This window comes from Lepisma saccharinum, chromosome 29 (genome assembly GCF_977018435.1).
Source record: "Lepisma saccharinum chromosome 29, izLepSacc3.1, whole genome shotgun sequence".
Taxonomy (NCBI): Eukaryota; Metazoa; Arthropoda; class Insecta; order Zygentoma; family Lepismatidae; genus Lepisma; species Lepisma saccharinum.
In genome coordinates this window covers 24,674,857-24,693,441 of record NC_139257.1, presented here as the reverse complement: position 1 = coordinate 24,693,441, position 18,585 = coordinate 24,674,857, and the positions used below count along the sequence as shown (strand labels likewise).

General features: G+C 36.4%; 1 long non-coding RNA gene across 1 annotated transcript in view; it reads right to left on the bottom strand.

Moving 5' to 3' along the window:
- Positions 1-17,096, bottom strand: part of LOC145981225 (uncharacterized) — a 32,345-nt gene extending 15,249 nt beyond the window's left edge. The window contains exons 1-6 of the long non-coding RNA XR_014440939.1: positions 17,051-17,096; positions 15,309-15,324; positions 10,970-10,993; positions 10,300-10,335; positions 6,820-6,837; positions 2,731-2,761 (exon numbers count right to left, since the gene is read on the bottom strand). This is a non-coding gene — a long non-coding RNA (uncharacterized LOC145981225). The remainder of the gene's footprint in view (positions 1-2,730; positions 2,762-6,819; positions 6,838-10,299; positions 10,336-10,969; positions 10,994-15,308; positions 15,325-17,050) is intronic.
- Positions 17,097-18,585: the final 1,489 nt, after the last annotated feature.

Below are 18,585 nucleotides of genomic sequence, written 5' to 3'. Positions count from 1 at the left end.
CGAAGTTTTCCCGCGCGAAAATTACAACCTCGACATAGCACAAGATGAATTTCTTAAATTATACGAAGCGTACTCAGCTTACAAAAGAGTGACCAACGGAAAAAATAGATGTATACTACACTCCAAGCGAATTCAAGGCTCACACACCCATGTTCGTTGTTGTCAACGATCGCACCAACATCAAAATAGTGTGCTAATTTCACAATTCACTCCCCGACGACACCGTGTGCAGCGTCATCCTGGTGGCAGAGAAGTTGTTTGTCCAAGATGTCAAGTACCAGAGGGTCACGGAACAGTTTTAAAAACTAACTACGTAGAAATGTTTAATTTATATCATTTCTAGAAACAAAATCGCAATAAAATTTTAAAATTCTTATAATTGCGTATATCTCGAAAACGGTGAGAGATAGGGCGAAAAATTTTGCTTGTCGATTTTCATGATGCAGAGTACGGGTACAAAATTTGGGACACCTAAGTTCAAGGGGGAGTGGGTTTTGGTCCACACCTTTTTTTTATGTCATAACTTTCGTAGAAACATGGGTTTTTCTGCGTTAGCATCGTCTCCCTTCATAATTACAACCGGATCTCGGAAACGGTTACATTTGGTCAAAATCTGTTTCTGAATTAACAAGGACTAGGTCATGTATGTTAGTTTAGTTCGTAAAAGATCGTAAAAACAGAAATAGGTCAAAAGGAGGGTTAAGCTTAAGAAGAAACATGGTGCAAGTTTGCAAGAGGTGAAAAAGGTTTGGCCGTATATTTTTTCTCTTTATAGGTTAGCTTCACACGTAAAAGGTCGTAAAATCAAAAGTAGGTCAAAGGGTGCATACAGCAAGAAGCATTTCACCTACTACAGAATTAGGTCAAAGGATGTCTCCAGCTCATACCGTTTCACACTACTACACAAGTAGGTCAATGAATGTGTATGTTTTCTAACTAGTGAAGGATCGTAAAAACAAGCGAATAGGTTAAGTTATATAACATAAGATCGTAAAAGGTCATAAGAAAAAATACGGTGACAAAAACAACCCTTGTAGGTTAACTTAGCCCTTAAAAGATCGTAAAAAACAAAAGTAGCGTTTCATTTCGACCAAGAAAATGGAAAACGACCAAAAGGATGGGAAACGACCAAAAGGAGCGAGTTGAAGCGCATAATATGCACTACTAACGTTACTTGGCCAGTGAAAAGTTGATGTTTGTTGTCACGTTAGATGAGTCATATGTGTATCTAAGTGACTGGAAAAAAAGGCTATATATTACGAGCCACGTGGTCGAAATGGGTTTGTAAGATGGTATAGAGAGACGAAGGAAAGTTTCTCCAAGGGTTTCATGGTCATCGTAGGATATAGCTACAACGGTAACCACTTCACCGTGTAGCTACAAATGTGAAAGTCAACTCCATCTCTCCTGCTCCCCAGTATTCACACAGAAATTCCAGCCCCCTATGGTGCAGATTACACTAAGGTCTGACTGCATCAGGATAACGCTTCAAGCCATACGTTTGCTACAACCCGTCAATTCTTGGAGGATATTAAGAGAGAAACAAGAATGCATTCTATATCTTACAGCGACATCCCTGTTAAATCACCTGATTCATCGCCAATGGATTTCTGTGCATTTCAGTTATTGAAAAAATTCCCTTGGATGCAGATGACCGCGAACCGTGGACGGTCTCTGGAAAGCCTGCCGGAAGGAGTTGAAGATACTGGATGTCACTGTACTTCGCATCAGCTTGCTGCAGTGGAAACTGCGATGCAAACAGATAGCTCGAGCTTCTGGCCACCACATCAAACATCACCACTGGCGGAGGCGTAATCAGCATTAAAAGTTCTATAAGCATACCGAATTTCATCAAAATCGAGGATGGTGGGTGACATGGCCTGGATGAATTGACGTGGAATGACCCAAGTATTTCTAAAGTTTCCTCTGTCTTCGAGTAGAAATGATCTTGAAATGTTTCGGGGTAGTGCTAACTGGAGAAAATTAATTCTAGGATGGCCCAAAATTATAATTATATAAGCCACGTAATAAAGAATTATAGTCAGTGGCAATGCCAGGCATTCCAGATAATTAGAAGTTAGTTACCACATTGATATTGTCTATTGTCTTGACCAAATATTAATTTAGCTTTGGGCTTCAGTGTAATGCCTCAATTCAACGACTGGACTGCCTAATATGCAAAAAGTCAGAATAATTACGTAATTTAAAATTTCATCACAGCTCTATTAATCACTATACAGTTAGAGTCAAACTCAAGTTTTTAGGAAGGCCTTCCTGAGGGAGTAGTGTCAGCGTCGTCGCTTTGAAATCAAGTAGTTCTTGGTTTGATATACGTGGAGGCACGTAGTGTTTTGGTTCTTTCTTTAATCTGTAGATCGAGTCCACATTAACCTATCTGCGCATAAGATTTACTTGAAAGAAACTCGAATTTTCCACACATTGGAAGAACATTATGATTATGCACTGAATAAAGTACTTTTTTCCATCTACATCATCCTTTAACCTGCCTCGAAAGAAGAAGAATTTGTAGGATGTATGGCAATAATTATTATCTTTTTCTCTCCTTCATTTGCTCACTCCCTCTCCACTCTCTTTTCCTATCCTTCCCTCTCACACACACGCGTGTACACCCCTCCCACCACACACACATGGACGTATATACCGACTTTATGATAATAAATAAGTAGTAATTTTATTCTAGGAATAATGAAAGGAAACATGATAACTTACTCCACTCCTTGCTACTTCCTTGGTTTCGTATCTGCAACAAAAAAAAATTGTTAAAATTGTTGAAACTATAATCTCACATTGTCTCCCTTGCATATACTCTAAACCGTATTTAAACAATATAAAATAGAGTGCATTAAGTTTAAAATTGTATCCACGGGAAACGCACCATGAGAGTAATGTGACTTGGGTACAATAAGTGTTGGAAATGATGTCACTGTATTGGGTAATCTTTACATGCAAATAAATGCAATCTATACTCGCCAATGTGCGGAGTGCGGTACAATTACTGCTGTGTTGACGTTATCCGTCACAAAAATATCATTATTAGTTGTGAAATGTCAACGGGTAATCACTACTCAAGAATGAACATCATGATCAAATAACAACCCGTTTACCGCCTTCCTGTCTTGTAGCGCATACTGATTATGAGCAGACGATGATATTTGGAATCGAAAGTGATCTTAGTTTTCTCCTTCCCAACAGAGAAAGGAAAAGAGCAGTATCGCCAGCAGAAAGGAAACAACAAGTGATATCGGTTGTGGAAAATCGCTTCACATTATTTGGAACAATATCCAAGTGACGACCTGCTCTTTGGGCTGAGGTGAGGCTTGAACTACTTGCACTGTCTAAAATTTAAAACGTGATGAACATGTTTGAGTTTCGAACTGTGTCGCAAGTAAAATTAGAGGATTCTGTAGGGTGCTGCATAATTTGCCGTCGCCTCAAATACATAATCGTCAATTACAAATACGAGCTTCGGGGGATGACTCAAGAACAGGAGCTATCGTGGATATTGTGAGCCTCTGAAGAACATAACAAGTACACTTCCACATAACTCCGCCTCTCATGGTAGCACTTGAAACTCTCTTTGTTATTACGATATTCCCACGTCATCCAGCAAGAACCATTAGTGGGTTTAGTATTGTGAAGTCGCATTGTTCATGTCCTAGTATGCTATGTAAGAAGTGTGCTTACTGGGATCATATTCGTTAGCCGTTTACTTGTTTGCTTTGACAAAACGCAAAGGATATTGAACAATATCAACTAAAATAGCTATCTATTTGAAAAGTAAATGGTCGATGTTAGTGAGAACATCCAATTCAGGTCGACTGATCTTTAGTATTGCTTGCTATGACTACAGAAGCCAACAGCGTCACATCCAGCTTTAGGTGGAGATTGTGGTAGTCACTCATGGTGTTAAAGTTGAAGGTTTTTTGGAACATTTTTAGATTGTTGATAATTCTCCTCAGAGCAATCCCTATCCGTAAGCCGGATGTTAATGATTCTCGTGGAAAAAGCGGTGATGCTGAAGTTGGCTAAATCGTCCATATACTATAGGGCGTCTTAACAAGAATGGGTTTTCGTTGTCAAAATATTGCCAATGTTGGTCGCGTAAAGATCTCCATCTGCAAGTTGGTCTGTGATTTTGGCTAAGCTTTGCGATTGGAAATTGTATAGATCGAATGATCGGATTTTATTGGACGACTTCCCTTGATGTACATCAAATTCCTCAACGAAATGTATTTTTCCTGGTTGCGTGTAAGATGATCAACGAGATTTTCATCTCATCCACGTTCATTGATGATGAAACAGGCATCATACCCTTCAAGATCGTAGATGAACACAGGGATCTGTTCTGAGTTTCGAATCTGGAAATGGCACTTATTGCGCCGAGAGCTCCACTACTGTGTTGTGGTTAAGATAGTATACTCAATAGGCATTATCCGAGAAACAAATTTCTCGTGTTTCTCGATCTCTCTTTTAGTTTTGTTGCTCTTATGGTGTAGGTGGTGTAATTGGAATGTCCACATACAGTGTGAGTTAATAGTCTCAAGAGTTGTACGATCGTCTCTAGAAATTTATTGGTAGGATCCTTGCCACGGTACAGAGAAGTGCGCCTGCCGATTGTTGTAGGTACCTACTACTTGCATGTAAAGCTGCAGGTTGTGATACGAAATATGTGATGAATTTCAAATTGTTCGGTTAGGTTCACAAGAACATATAAGCGCCAACGAACTTTCGAAATAAAATTATATACTTCATGTCTTGATTCAGTACACTTCTGTGTGTGCTTCTTTTGTCGCACCGAGAATGTCAAGATGATAATCGATTTTTTCACACCTTCGTGTCAGCATGCCGTCACCCACAGACAAAGGTCCTAGTGACTGCATAACATGAGTTCCCTGAAATGTTTAAAACATTACAACTTTGGTTAATGGACCAGGCATTCTATGATACAAAACAATTTGAGATTCATTACAAAAATGATTTGTCATTCTAGTGTTTATTATTTCTTTTTTAAGCTCCAAACTTGTCCTGTGTTCAATGCATAAAACTGCAACTACCATTCATTTGGTCCTACCCATATGCCTAATCAACTTATTGTCTGTATATTTAGTCTCAACTTTAGTGAGTAGGTGTGTGTATATATGTGTGTGTGTATTAATGTATGTATATGTATACATATATGTATTAGAGCGGTCCACAAATACACGAGTTTCTTCTCTTCACATGGATATTTAAAAACATTCCAAATTTATCTTCAAACAAACAATATTTGGAGGTTAGGCCGCCCCAATATACACTTTTATATAATTAAGTTGTACATCTTAATTAAGAGCTGCACATTAAGGAACATAAGTCATTAAATTTGCTTCTGATGGAATTGGAAACTTTCTTCTGTGATTTGCTTCGCTAACTTCGGATTGTCCACTTCACCTGTGATCTGCAGACGTCGAGGGGGATGGAAGATGACGATGGGTGATGATATGATGAAATTAATGAAGGGACAGTCACGAATAACACCCATGCTCATGCTGGGATTTTAGAATTAAGACATGTGGCGTCGTAGAGATGTTTATTTAAGTGCGAGCTCCAAGAATTCATGAAGTTAGTCGGCACTAGAGAATAAAAATAACCTGTGTGTAAAAATGTTTTAAATTACTTCGTTTTTTCACAATAACTTGGGAATATTTCCTGAGAGAATTTTTTGAGCTACTTCAGCCTTTTACTAAATAATTTGGACCACCATAATACATTATAATAGGTATATATATATATATATACATATATATATATATGTATATATATATATATGTATATATGTATATACGTAAATGAATGAACGCCAATTAAAAATCAATTTGAAAGATGTTAATGTATGTAACTGATGGCGGAATGTTTAAAATTTATACTTTTTAATTAACAAATATTTGTTAACTCAGAAAGATGTATCGGAAAACCTTTTAGATAATTTGTCAAAACTTACTCATGTACAAACAACACCCTTTATTGTAAGCCGCAGTTGTTGGAACGTAACAACTTTCCTAAGGACAACGCATAGTATGCAGAAGAGTAACATGTTTGTTACGATACACGAATGGCGTCAAAATGGGGATATGCAAGTTACGACATGCGAATCAACTTGTAAGAATGTTTGTTTCAAGCGTCAACTACAGGTTACAATTACTTGAGAACTACTTGACGTATTACAATGGAACAAACGCAATTCTTAATGAATTTTTCCGTACTTTCATGACAGATCTTAACAAAATAAGCCTTTTTGAGAGTAAACAAGTAACAACTAAAATGTTTCTAAATTTGAGAATGTTTTATGAAAAGGATTCAGGCCTAAAACTCCTAATTAAATACACAACTTGAAACACAAAACTTCATATAATAAATAACTTGATTATATGTCGTAAATATGACATAATGAAAACAAAAAATGTTATTAAAATTGTTAAACTTATAAACTAGGTACAATAAGTAAAACTAAATCGTAAATCATAAAATCAAATAAATTGTAAAAAAAGTTTTGGAATTTAGTATCTAATTAATCTCTCTTGGCGTCGTTGTGGCTTTGTGGTTCCACTAAAATTCACATATTTATTAGCGCATAACTTTGCATCAACTTCCTCTTGATGAGTTTGCTTCCACACTTATTTAGGGGAAATTATTTCTTTCATTTGCTCCAACGCATCTTCGATATATGTATTTCATCAATTAAACTCTTATAGAAAACGATGGGAAAATTCACAATAAAATATATTACCAGAATATCAAAACTACGACTGAAAGTTTACTTACTGCGCTTAGATTGCCTATCTAGAGGAAACATAGAACATGAGAATTTGATATAAGGTTTTACGGTGTTTCACAAACCGCACAACCATAATAAGTCCGTCTAAAATTAAAGTTGTTCGACATATTCACATAACGCTTCTGCATTTTGAAACTTTATCCATTGACGTATTTTTGAATATTTTTTGACAGTTAATACAAACGTAAAATAAAATAAAAATATTTATTATTTAATTAATGGCTCGACTTATGAATACACTCCTACTTTTCCTCTTGGAAAATTGTTGTACACTGCGTTCATTTTAACATTGAATTTCTAAGAAACATAATGCAGTTTTTGTCAATCGCATAGATGATATTTAGACGCAAGGAGCCAATTTATATACATTATAGCAAGCAAATCTACACTGCAGATAGATAAATATTGGACTCCTCGTACTCATATTAGCCATTGTTTTGCTTTCTAGACTACTTAATCCAACAGATTCCTACCTAGAAATTTGCATATTATGCATGTATAATAGAGTTTCCTACCCTCATACCCAAGAGAGAAAATTCCCCAACAGCACTTGTACACCACTGAATACAATAATATATTTTCACACACAAGAATAATAAAAACTAAACATTTTAGCTGGTCCTATTTAATTCAGCGTCCTTGAAGATGTAGATGACTGTCCACAATGGCCATCATAGAATTTATATCCTCCATTTAGTAGATAAAGGCCACTGTTTTGAATCTTAAGGCATTATTTTTTATATCATTTTCCGAAATGTGTTATACTATCGTGATATAAAAGAAGTTGCACAAATTCATTATGAGAGGTGGTTTATTTGCTCTACAGAATGGAGTTATGGGATTAATTGTGTTTTCTAAAAACTCCACCGGCTGGATTGACATTCGTTGAAAGTTTGCTTGCATTATATATTCCTATATATTAGGATTAAATTTGATAGAGCCTCCAACCCCTCTTTAACTCATTCCATTCCGGTTGATGTAGCTTTTCTTATTTCTGGGAAGAAATTTCCTGTTAATTCAATATAATTCAGTCAGGTTAACTTGATAATCTATTGGTAGAAGGTCTGTTATGATTAGCAGAGCTAGCTTTGGATTAGTTCCAAAGGCTTTCGTGGCTCTCAGAATTGATTACCTCTCTTTTTGATGACCGTAGAGCTCCTGCACATGTTATCTTTCTAAGGGATTTAGCCCAAAATGAGGCTCCATAATTGATGATCGAGATGAAAATTGAGGCAGGTAAGTTCTGATTATTCAAGAAGGTAATTTTTAATTAAAATGAAAGTTTTATCTTTCCACATTTGTTTCAAAGATCGAAATCTGATTAATCAAATTCGAGATAAATTGTGTTAAATGTCGGTCGCCATTTTCCATGACCACAATCTTGGGCACCTATCGTTTTCAGATTCTTGTCACATATTTTCGTATTCACTAAAGCCCCCTTGTTAGGTGCTGTAAATGTCACCTAGTCTGGACAATGTCTCCCATTAAATACCAATTGTTTTTGTCTTGGAATAGAAAGACAATAAAAAGATGATAATCTTCCAAAGATCACAAGTTTTGTACGGCTATTTCATTTTCTTCGAACTCTCATTCATTTCAATAAATGCCGTCAAACGGGATAACTTCGTCTTGGAGGGTAACTTTCTGATGAGACCGATAGATGTTAGAAGGAGTCACATGCTGGTGGAGCCCGACCCTGTGGCCGAGTGGTTAGCACATCGCGCTGCGACGCCAAGGGTCCCTGGTTCGAATCCCGGTCGGGCTTGGTTGTTTGTGAATGTCCATTCATCAATTTCATCATTTCATCACTCATCCCCATCTTCGCAAATTAGCCAAGAGGCTTAAAACGCGAAGTAAAATAAAACTAAATCAATCAAATCAATCAATCAACATGCTGGTGGAACAAAGGGCGTGTGAAGCCACACACGTGCAGTTGTGGAGCGGACATCAAGGGAGGAAGTGTGTTGTGTGCAACAAGTGCATTGTGCTTTGGCGCTGTTTGCAGCAATTTCTCGTGCACAATGCCAAGAACATATACGAGGGTAGTTTGTGGTCGGAAATATCAGAACTATACCTCCGATCAGGTGCAGGAGGGTTTACGACTGATCGGAAAGGGAGAAACGGTCGCGGAAGCGTGACCGACAATCTTAGCTCTTCAGGGGGGTAATTTCGACCTGCTAGGAACGTAAGCAGAGATGACGAAGTTACCCCATTTCCTGGGGTAACTTCGTCACTAATATGCTGATGTATTTGCTCCCCCCTAATATTTTAGAATTTCTTTGGTATTCCATCAGTACATTTATAAAGAACAAAGTGTTCCTTACGTATAATTTTCGTGTTGTCACTCGCCACGGATTTTGCAGGGCACATTAGAATATGCCAAAATCTGTACGAAATTACGCCGTTTGAAAGATAGTTCTTTTCATAACGTCATGTTGTAAAGATGTTGATTTATTTATGTCTCGATAATACCTGACGTCTCTATCTATGTGGAAGAATGTGTAGGAAGCGCACAATTCATGCTCTATGAATGTCAGTGACGATCTAAGAGGATACATTGATTTGTACAAAATTATGTAACATTTACAATCACATAATATAAGGACAATATAGAGCTACTGTTTGTTCACCACTGGTACTAATCAGAAACAAACACGTAGTTCCTCATTCTGTGTACGTTTTCGAGGAATCAGTACGTGTCACAAGGGCTGCAAACTAATAGAGGAATCAGAAAATCGCGTGTGAGAATATGCATATCCCATCAAGCTGATAGTTCGTTGGTCTCACAACTCACCAGGTTCTAACCAAAGTAGTTTCGTAGATATCGCCTTATTAAAAGTAGATCACTTGTTAACTCTCTATTATTTCACTGCACTAGACAGATGGATAGGCTAATGGAAATAATTTGTGCGACATAAATTATGCTACGTATATTTCGAAAAATGTTAGACGTTTGCATTAGTTAATTTCCGAAATGCAGACAAGTCACTTTTGATCTATTGTTATGTCTTACGACTTAATGTTTTGCTCTGAATTCCTAGATGTCAACCAAATTTAGTATTTGTAGTTCTGAGATGCAGATTATTGACACAAGAGATATAACCTAACTTAAATACACCAATCCCAGCGTATTAGTACCCTATAGACAACTATACACCATATCGAACCACACAAGTCATACCTACCTATGTAGATAGAATTACCCAATATATCTTACTCAAATGCCGTAGGTTGAAAGATGTTAAGTATATAGTTGATGGAATATCTGACTCAAGACTCTTTCTGGATTATCGGTAATAAGAATAATAAGCACTCGCGACAGCAAACAACATGATTACTATGTTAAATATGAACTATGCAATATACAATGTTAACACAAGAATAAACATTGCGACTGTTCGGGTAAAGCAGATGACATAACAATGTACTTAACAAGATGTTGAAGCTACAAATCAATATTTACTTACTACAAAATTCCGTACATCCGCTGTAGGTTTTAATGTCTGAAATAAAATAAAATATATGCTTTGTTATTTCTATCCACGATACAGCAGTTATGGCGTCTTATTGTCAAGTGGGAGACCTTTTTTGGATTGAAACACCTGTGAAAACAATGCATTTTCGATACACAAACATTCGATTCGACCTATGAATTTCCATGTAGTGAACTTGAACATTTTTGTATCTTATTTACCGTTCAGAAGATATTATAATTTTTGACAGGGTTCACTGTCCCGCTGTTATATATTCACCAATTATTGCTTCATTTTGCAACAAATGATTCCGAATCTGTGCATAAAGTGGACTTAAAACAGCAACTCAACAACAACAGCAACATTCCCATATGAATTTACGTACGTTATGTTCATATGAGCCAACTTTACGTCATCATATTGTATGCATTTTTGAATACACAAGGAAACGACTCAACCTTATGGAATTTTAATAACCTTGCACAAATCTACCTCTGTTTCCATTGACGTTTAGGTTTGTTTGGGGCCTTTCCATAGCGTCCCTCCCTCTCCCGTTAAATCACATTTCATATCTCACTAATTTTAATATCTGAAATTAGAATATTAAAGAAACTAATCAACATTAACAAGTACATCTTAAAAGAAGAAATATGTTACAACTTACCTAAGTCCAAAATATCCACGATTACTATTAAAGAAAACGAAGAAATAATATTGTTAGATACCTTTCATGTTATTTCTGCATATTTTTGCAACTACAATGCATTCCTTATCCAGGGTGGTGCATCGGGTATTGTACAACTTTACTTAGAGCGAAGTACGAAAAGAAAGTGGAAATGGGAATTAAGTGCAGCACAAGCTCTCTCTATGTAAAGAACACATCAATGTTCACATAAACATTAGAAGAGTACTTTCGCAAATCTCCATAATAGTGACATGCAACATCCATAAAAAAGTATTTAAAAAGGCAGGAAAATTCAGTCAAACTGAAACGATGTATTTTAATGTAAAACGAGACAAGAAAGTTAAGAAAGTGGAGATAATTTTACATAGAAAGACATTCACTTCTTCTAAAAGAAGGCGAACTTCAAATCTTCAAATCTGAATTGATTTAATTTTCAATATTTTCCTAACAGGGGGAAATATGTAAAAATCTTTGCGGAAGGGCGAACGGGATAATTTTTTGTTGTGTGCCAATAGTTAGACGATATACGAAGGATGTTACTTAGGGACGTAGCAGTAAAACAATGTTCAGCTGGTTTTTAAAGGTTGTGGGTAGCCCTCCTTGACTCGGTGAAGAGGTAAGGAAGGCGGACGAGCAAAGCAGACTCACCTAATCGGGCAGCAACCCCTCTGACGTCTCGGACTCTGGTGACGACCACGGCACGAGCAAGGCAACCAACCCGAATAGCAGGCGTCGGTTGTGTCGGGTGCGGGGATTTTGCGCCGGTGGAATTTGCGCCACGTAGAATTTGCGCCGGGATGGATTTTGCGTTAAGTGTTGCCAATCACACTTACACTCCTTTACTTGTTCTTCTCATCATGGCTATGGGTAAATCTCTTTAAAAATTGTAATAATAATCTTTTTCTTGTTTAGTTGTAATTAATATAATTAATAATTAATTAATAGAAACCGTACATCATAAAAGCATTTTTTATGTTATTTCAGGCCTGCCTGATCGAGAAGAGGGGTTGTTCGGCGACAATATCAACAAATGGAGAAAAAATTATTTTGCAGAAGGACCATACCTATGTACCAAATATAGCAGCAGCTGAAGTAAGGAAGGCACTGACTGTTTGTAGGAAGAGAGTACCGGAAGATGTAGGTGTACCTGTTCCAGAAGTGTTCTCGCAAGAAATGAAAGCAGTTACGAAATGGTTACCGAACTTCCCCTGCATTCGTCGGTAAAGTCGGGCTTGAAGAAGCTACTGAAAGCCTCTCTGGGTGTCAGGCATGAACCCGAGAAGGCAGAGGACATTTTCATCCCGGAAGAACAAATGAAGTTTTCTGCTGGTTGATTCCATTGGTGGCTCCAGAATTCTCATGTTTGTTACAGAGGACGTAAGGAATTTTATGGAAAATACCATTTGTGCCTTTGACGGCGGAACTTTCGACAGTTCTTCAAAACAGTTCACTCAGTTGTACACTATTCACGTAGATGCAGGGAGTACTGACGAGGTGACTTGTGTTATACCAGCAGTGTACGCTCTTCTGCCAGATACGAAAGGTTGCACTTATGCAAGACCTTTTAATTTAGCAAAGAGTGGTGTCCGGGGTTTAATCCCAAGATCATAATGATGGAGTTTGAATCTGCAGCATTTTCCGCAGCACAGGATGCTTGGCCTGCAGTGGATATAAAGGGATGTAATTTCCACCTGAACCAAGCGCTGTGGGGGACAGTTCAGAGAGTGGGTGTAAGCGGAGAGTACACAGAGAACGAAGATATTAGACGACATGTCAAGATGTGCGCTCCATAGGCATATCTCCCAGTTACTGATGTCGATGCTGGGTTCGTTGCAATCATGGAGGATTCGCCGCAAAACCACAAGATTACACAGTTCAACGATTATTTAGTTGATACATGGCTTGACAAACAAAAAAATTCTCTGTCGAATTGCCACAAACAACGCCACAGAACTAACAACAGTGTTAAGGAATGGCATCGAAAATTAAATTCTTCCATTGGTAGGAGACAGCCTACCTTTTTTATTTTGCTTGGTAAGTTGAAAAAAGATGCATGCCATCAGACGACTTTACTAAAGGACATTTAGTTAGGAGGAGTTCGAGGAAAGAGATGAAATTGTGCCGTCAGTTTTCATCAAAGGATAAGGAACATTCTACAGGATTATGAAAAATCAGAGGACTTGAGGAGATGCCTTCGAAGCTTGGGGTATGTTGAAAGAGTTGGATAATGTTTGTGATATGTTTCATAATGTACTTTCTGTATAAGGTAGAATGTAATGTACTTTCTGTAATTGTCGAATCACTAATGATCAATGTTATGCAACGAAATTATGTTAACAATTAAGATTTCTAAGGTACGTAACTTGGAAATATAAGCAACAAATATGATCGCATTCGACGATTTGGGGTATACGATTTCAGGTTGGCAACAATGAGTCTTCGGCGCAACTTCGCCATTCATCACGGTGTTTCCGCAGTTTTTCTTGTCGGCGGAAGTTACACCGGCGCAAGTTCCATGGAGCCGTTTTGTCAGCAACTGAACGGCGGCCACGGGAACCTTTGCACCCTCTTGATGTTTCCAAAGAACCGGGTTACTTATCCGATTCGCCTCGTGCTGTGTTTCTGACGAGCTTGCAACCTACCGTGCCACTACTTCCCTCTCTCGATCAGGAAGAGCAATTCTGTAGTTGCAAGCTGGATTATCTCTAGCCTGAGGAATTTTGTTATTGTCGCTGGGTCAGTGTTCTTGAGTTAAACTTTGGATTGTTCGCCATCCCATGACAATGTGTGTCTATATATATATACAAACACACACACACACACACACACACGAGAGAATATCTACAGTGTCACAAGAGGGCGACTTTCTTTTGATCACCTGCACGTACGACAAATTTGATTATTATTTCCTTATTTACTTCAAGTTTATGATTTTTTTAAATTAATCTTTGTAAGATTAAGAGCAAGAGCTCTTTCCTTATAATTTGTTGCATAATATTGGGTAATAATTTGTTGCACAACATGATGCAAGAGAAATAAACCAGAAGTAAACATGTGTGTGTGTGTATGTGTGTGTGTATGTGTGTGTGTGGGTGTGTGTGGGTGGGTGTGGGTTTTATGAGCATCTTGGCTTAGTTTTAGGTGTAGCCAAAAAAAATATCAAGAGGGGCATATTTCTGACAAGCTTATGGACAACAATCTCACAGATGTGGCTTTTGTAAGTGTAGGCAAATCAATCTGAGGGGGCTCTTCATTTCACGGGAAATTCCCGAGGGCATTTTTACAAAAATCTTGGGTTAGACAGAGTACCACACTTGAGCAATAAGCTCATATGCACATCTTGAGTTAGTTTTATGTGTAGCCAAATCTGCCTGAGGGGGGCTCATCATTTCCCGTCCCAGTAATAGTACCAAACACACTACACACACACTATGTTAACTAGATGCAGACACTAGCGGGAAACTGGTTAATTATGGATAAGTTACACATATATAGTTTAAATATAAACGTACTTAAGAAGAAAATAATTGTTCTTGGAAGAGATAGTTTTATAATATTTAGATTCAGCATTTCTCCAAAGATAATTCTCATTAATTTAATGATTCTTCCCCAATCTATTTCATGCAGTTCAATTAACTAACTTTTTTTATTTTGGGAGCAGCTGCATACGGAAACATCTTGTAATGAAATGTACCGAAAACTTAAGTCAAGTTTTAAAGCAACTGTTTCACACCAGACAGTAGTACGTAATATCGAGTTATTTCGGAGGTGATATATAAACAGTGGTTATAAGCAGGTTATAGGAAACATGAAAATAATGTTCCGCTAATCAAATGTGAATAATACATATGACTTTCACAGAAAATTAAATAAATTATTGGATACAGAAAGTATATGTCGCAGAAAAGCAAAATATGCATTAAAAATGCCAGAAGAAGTACCAAAATTTCGAAAATATCTCTGCTTAAATCATATTACCCAAAATATTTGTTTAATAAAAAAATATTACAATGAAGCTGGAAAAATTACTAATTGACTCATTGGTGTTACAGCGTTCGTAAAAAAAATACCAGCTACTATTGCGGGTGACAAGTGTAGAGCAGAGCTTATACCTGCCACAGTTTTTTAAGCACGATTCGTATTACCAGCATGGACCTAATCCTTAAATCTGTACATTTTATGATGGTAGAAAAAAAATATTGAAAAATAGTTTACCAAAATTGTAACTTATAATGATATTTTCTACAGATTTAGCAATTACATGTACGGATAGCACAGAAAATAGCAGTTGAGAGGTAGTGTAAATAAAATATCTTACTCGTACGATTCACTAGCTGAAACAAAAATTTGAGAATGTTTTGGATTTTCAATTTCTTGTATATTTTAAATTAAATGGAAGTGAAATTACGATTACAATACATATGTACTGTATCAACTTCTTTGAAACAAGTGTTATATGTAAAGCATTTTTTAGTCTTGACTTCTAGTCAACAATAATACGTTATTTGCTGTTAGTCAATTTGTAGATTCATTTATATCAAACTGATTTTCTGCAAGAAAGAACACATGTAACGTTTCGATGTAGTAAATTATATTTTAAACCATTCTTGCGTGCAATATTTATCACTAGTATACTTAATTGATGTGTGCCCACTGTGTATTATAATCTTTACAAAAAATAGCAATGATAGAGATGGTAATTTGTTGAAAATATTAGGTATTTAGATGGCATATCAATTTAGGGACAACTGAGCAGGTTTGTCACTGATTCATCGCAGAACCTTTTACAGGAGTCGTTGCACATGCACAAGGTTGTGATCCTGTCAGTGCCCTGTGACTACCATTTTTGGTGAAGGAAGCGCTTACAAGGACTTTTCTAAGCCCAGTTATGCAATTAACACGTAACAGTAAAGGAGTGGGATTTTCTTCGAATAGTCAGTCCTATATTTTGACATATTTGCCAGCATTTGGCGTTCATTCAGAAAAGCTGTGAACCACATGCTAAAAAGCAAAGGGAAGCGGTAAGCAAACCACCAACTCCTCCTGTACTAGCAACGCCATTTTATCAATTTGTCAACCTCAACTATATCAGCTCTTGTTTGTTTGCTAGTCATGTCGGGTTTTGCATATTTGCTATGTATTTAACTTTTTCTATATTTATTTTCGTTGGGAATTTGCAACGGATTTGCTGTGAATTAATGTAATATTCAAACAAAACTGTACAAATAGCTCACCTAGGAATATACACGGTGAGGAAAAATACTAGTGACAGCCTATGGTGAACAGACCATTAATGCATTTTTTTTACTATATAAACACAGGTATTAACTTTAGCTTATGCAGTTTTGCACGGATGAAAAAAATGTTTATGAAGGAACGTTTAAGACACGAAGCTCACTGTCTTCAATTACGAACAAACCAATTGTTTCCAGATCTTATTTGAAATAATTTTCTGCTATACATATACATTCTTAGCAACATTAAGGAGTAGTATAATCTAACTGATTATATAACCCCTTTAAAAATAATATTTTGCTTTTCTAAAAATAAATCTTCTGCTTAATATTTCAAAAATAATAAATTTTTACATAGATTCCTCTAGCATACCATTGATACATTGATGCTACCGACGAAATAAGCATATCGTCCAACATGTCTTACAGTAACTAATAATTACTAACGGAATCAAACTTGGTACAATTTTATTAACAATCATTTTGAAGAAATATTACAATTCTTTGTATATGGACTGTTATGACGTGTCGGCCTATCATCAGTGTTAGGCAACATCGCCATCAATGTCATGTTCATCATTAAGAACACCTTCCCAGAATACCCCACCAACACTTTTCGAAGTTTTTTTTCAGTCAGCTCTAAGAGGTTATACAGTTTCTTATGCTAGAAGCTTACTCTTAACTTACTAAGAAGGAACCTTGTTTTTGAATTCCGGTATTCAGAGACCATTCAAAATAATTTATTTCCTTAATAAATATTTAATATTTTGCTGTACATACTGTTCCATGTTCACACTTAGAATGTACTGTGTCTTACAATACTCACTTTATCATAATACTCTTTCTCATCTGAAAGTAACACATTAGAATTTACAATATTTGATAATGTTGGATCAGTACAAGTTTACTTATGAATATCTCTATAGTATAACACGTAATGGAGTTTAAGTATGAGGTTGATTTAAACTTGTCTTATTATTCTTTAGTATATGTTTTTCAATTATTTATTGGTCTAATTAAATAATGTCAAAATCGTATTCAAAAGCGAACCGGCATATTAGTCATCCCTGATGAATATTTTAGATAACCAGATCTTCTGTGGTATTTTCAGTACCCTGAAATGAAGAGTAGGATTACAAAACGTATATGTGTAAATACATGTGTGTATGCACATACACACACACACACACACACACACACACACACATATAGACAAAATATGATGTGTATATTAAGGTGAAGTGAAAATATAGGGCAATATTTTTTTCAAAAAATTAAGATGCCTGTAGTGTGAAAAGCTGTGTTATTATACATTTAATTAACCCTAACTATTTCAGAAAAAAATGATTGTTAGTGGTGCCCCAAAGTCACTGAAGATTTCATATTGAAAATCAGCATTTACTCACCGAAAATTATAACTTTTTATTTATTTTCCTGAACTGAAACACAGAATATCCTGTTTCCTAAGTAAACAAGTGCACTAAATAGATATTTGAATACAACCATAAAGTTGTGCTACCGAAATACATATAATAAACTACCCAAGTACCCATTAGTACCCAAAATTTGTAATAATGTTAAACTTTTACATTTACATATAGCCCAATATCGTATTGCTAATTACTTTTACAACTTATAATCTTTCTTAGTGTGAAATGTTTCATCAGTGCTCTTGACTTGATAGTTGAAAAGATAAACCCATCTCTTTGAATTGGAGTATATACCATCACAACAAAGGTCACACGAGTTGTAAAATTATTTGAGGGTTTATCAGTCGATACATACAACCTTAGCAGTCTTGCAGCTGTTGTTAGCCACCTAGAATGGTTTAATGGGCCTGGTTTGAGATTCGCTAATTCATCTCATAATTGCAATGTCCATTTGTTACACAAATACACCAATTATAGAGATACCGCTGATCAGTAATTAAGTCTTCAAAGTTAACATTCCCAACAACCTGACAAGAAGAAGGAACATTTATTGGATAGAATTGCACAAGAGGTTGTTTTTCGCATAATTCTTCACTCCTCTCTTCTCATTAATTCTTCTCTGGTCCTTCCTGCCATCAAAATACAATCCAGTCAGAGTATGCAAACTATCAGCAGCTGTTTTCCTGACTTTACTTCTTTCCCTTCTAACCTTGCTCCCATCTGTCACTTTAGAAACATCTGCATCACTAATAACACCTATATCTTGAAGAACTGCACTAGCAATGTTAGCTGCACTTCTGTCAGATATGCGATGTCTGTCACACTCTCTAGCAAAATTCTTAAGAGGCAACCGCATTTGAGTTTCGTTTGAGGGTAAAGAGGAATTCGCTGAATTGGAGGGCATTCCCGATTTGGTTTTAAGTACTTTACT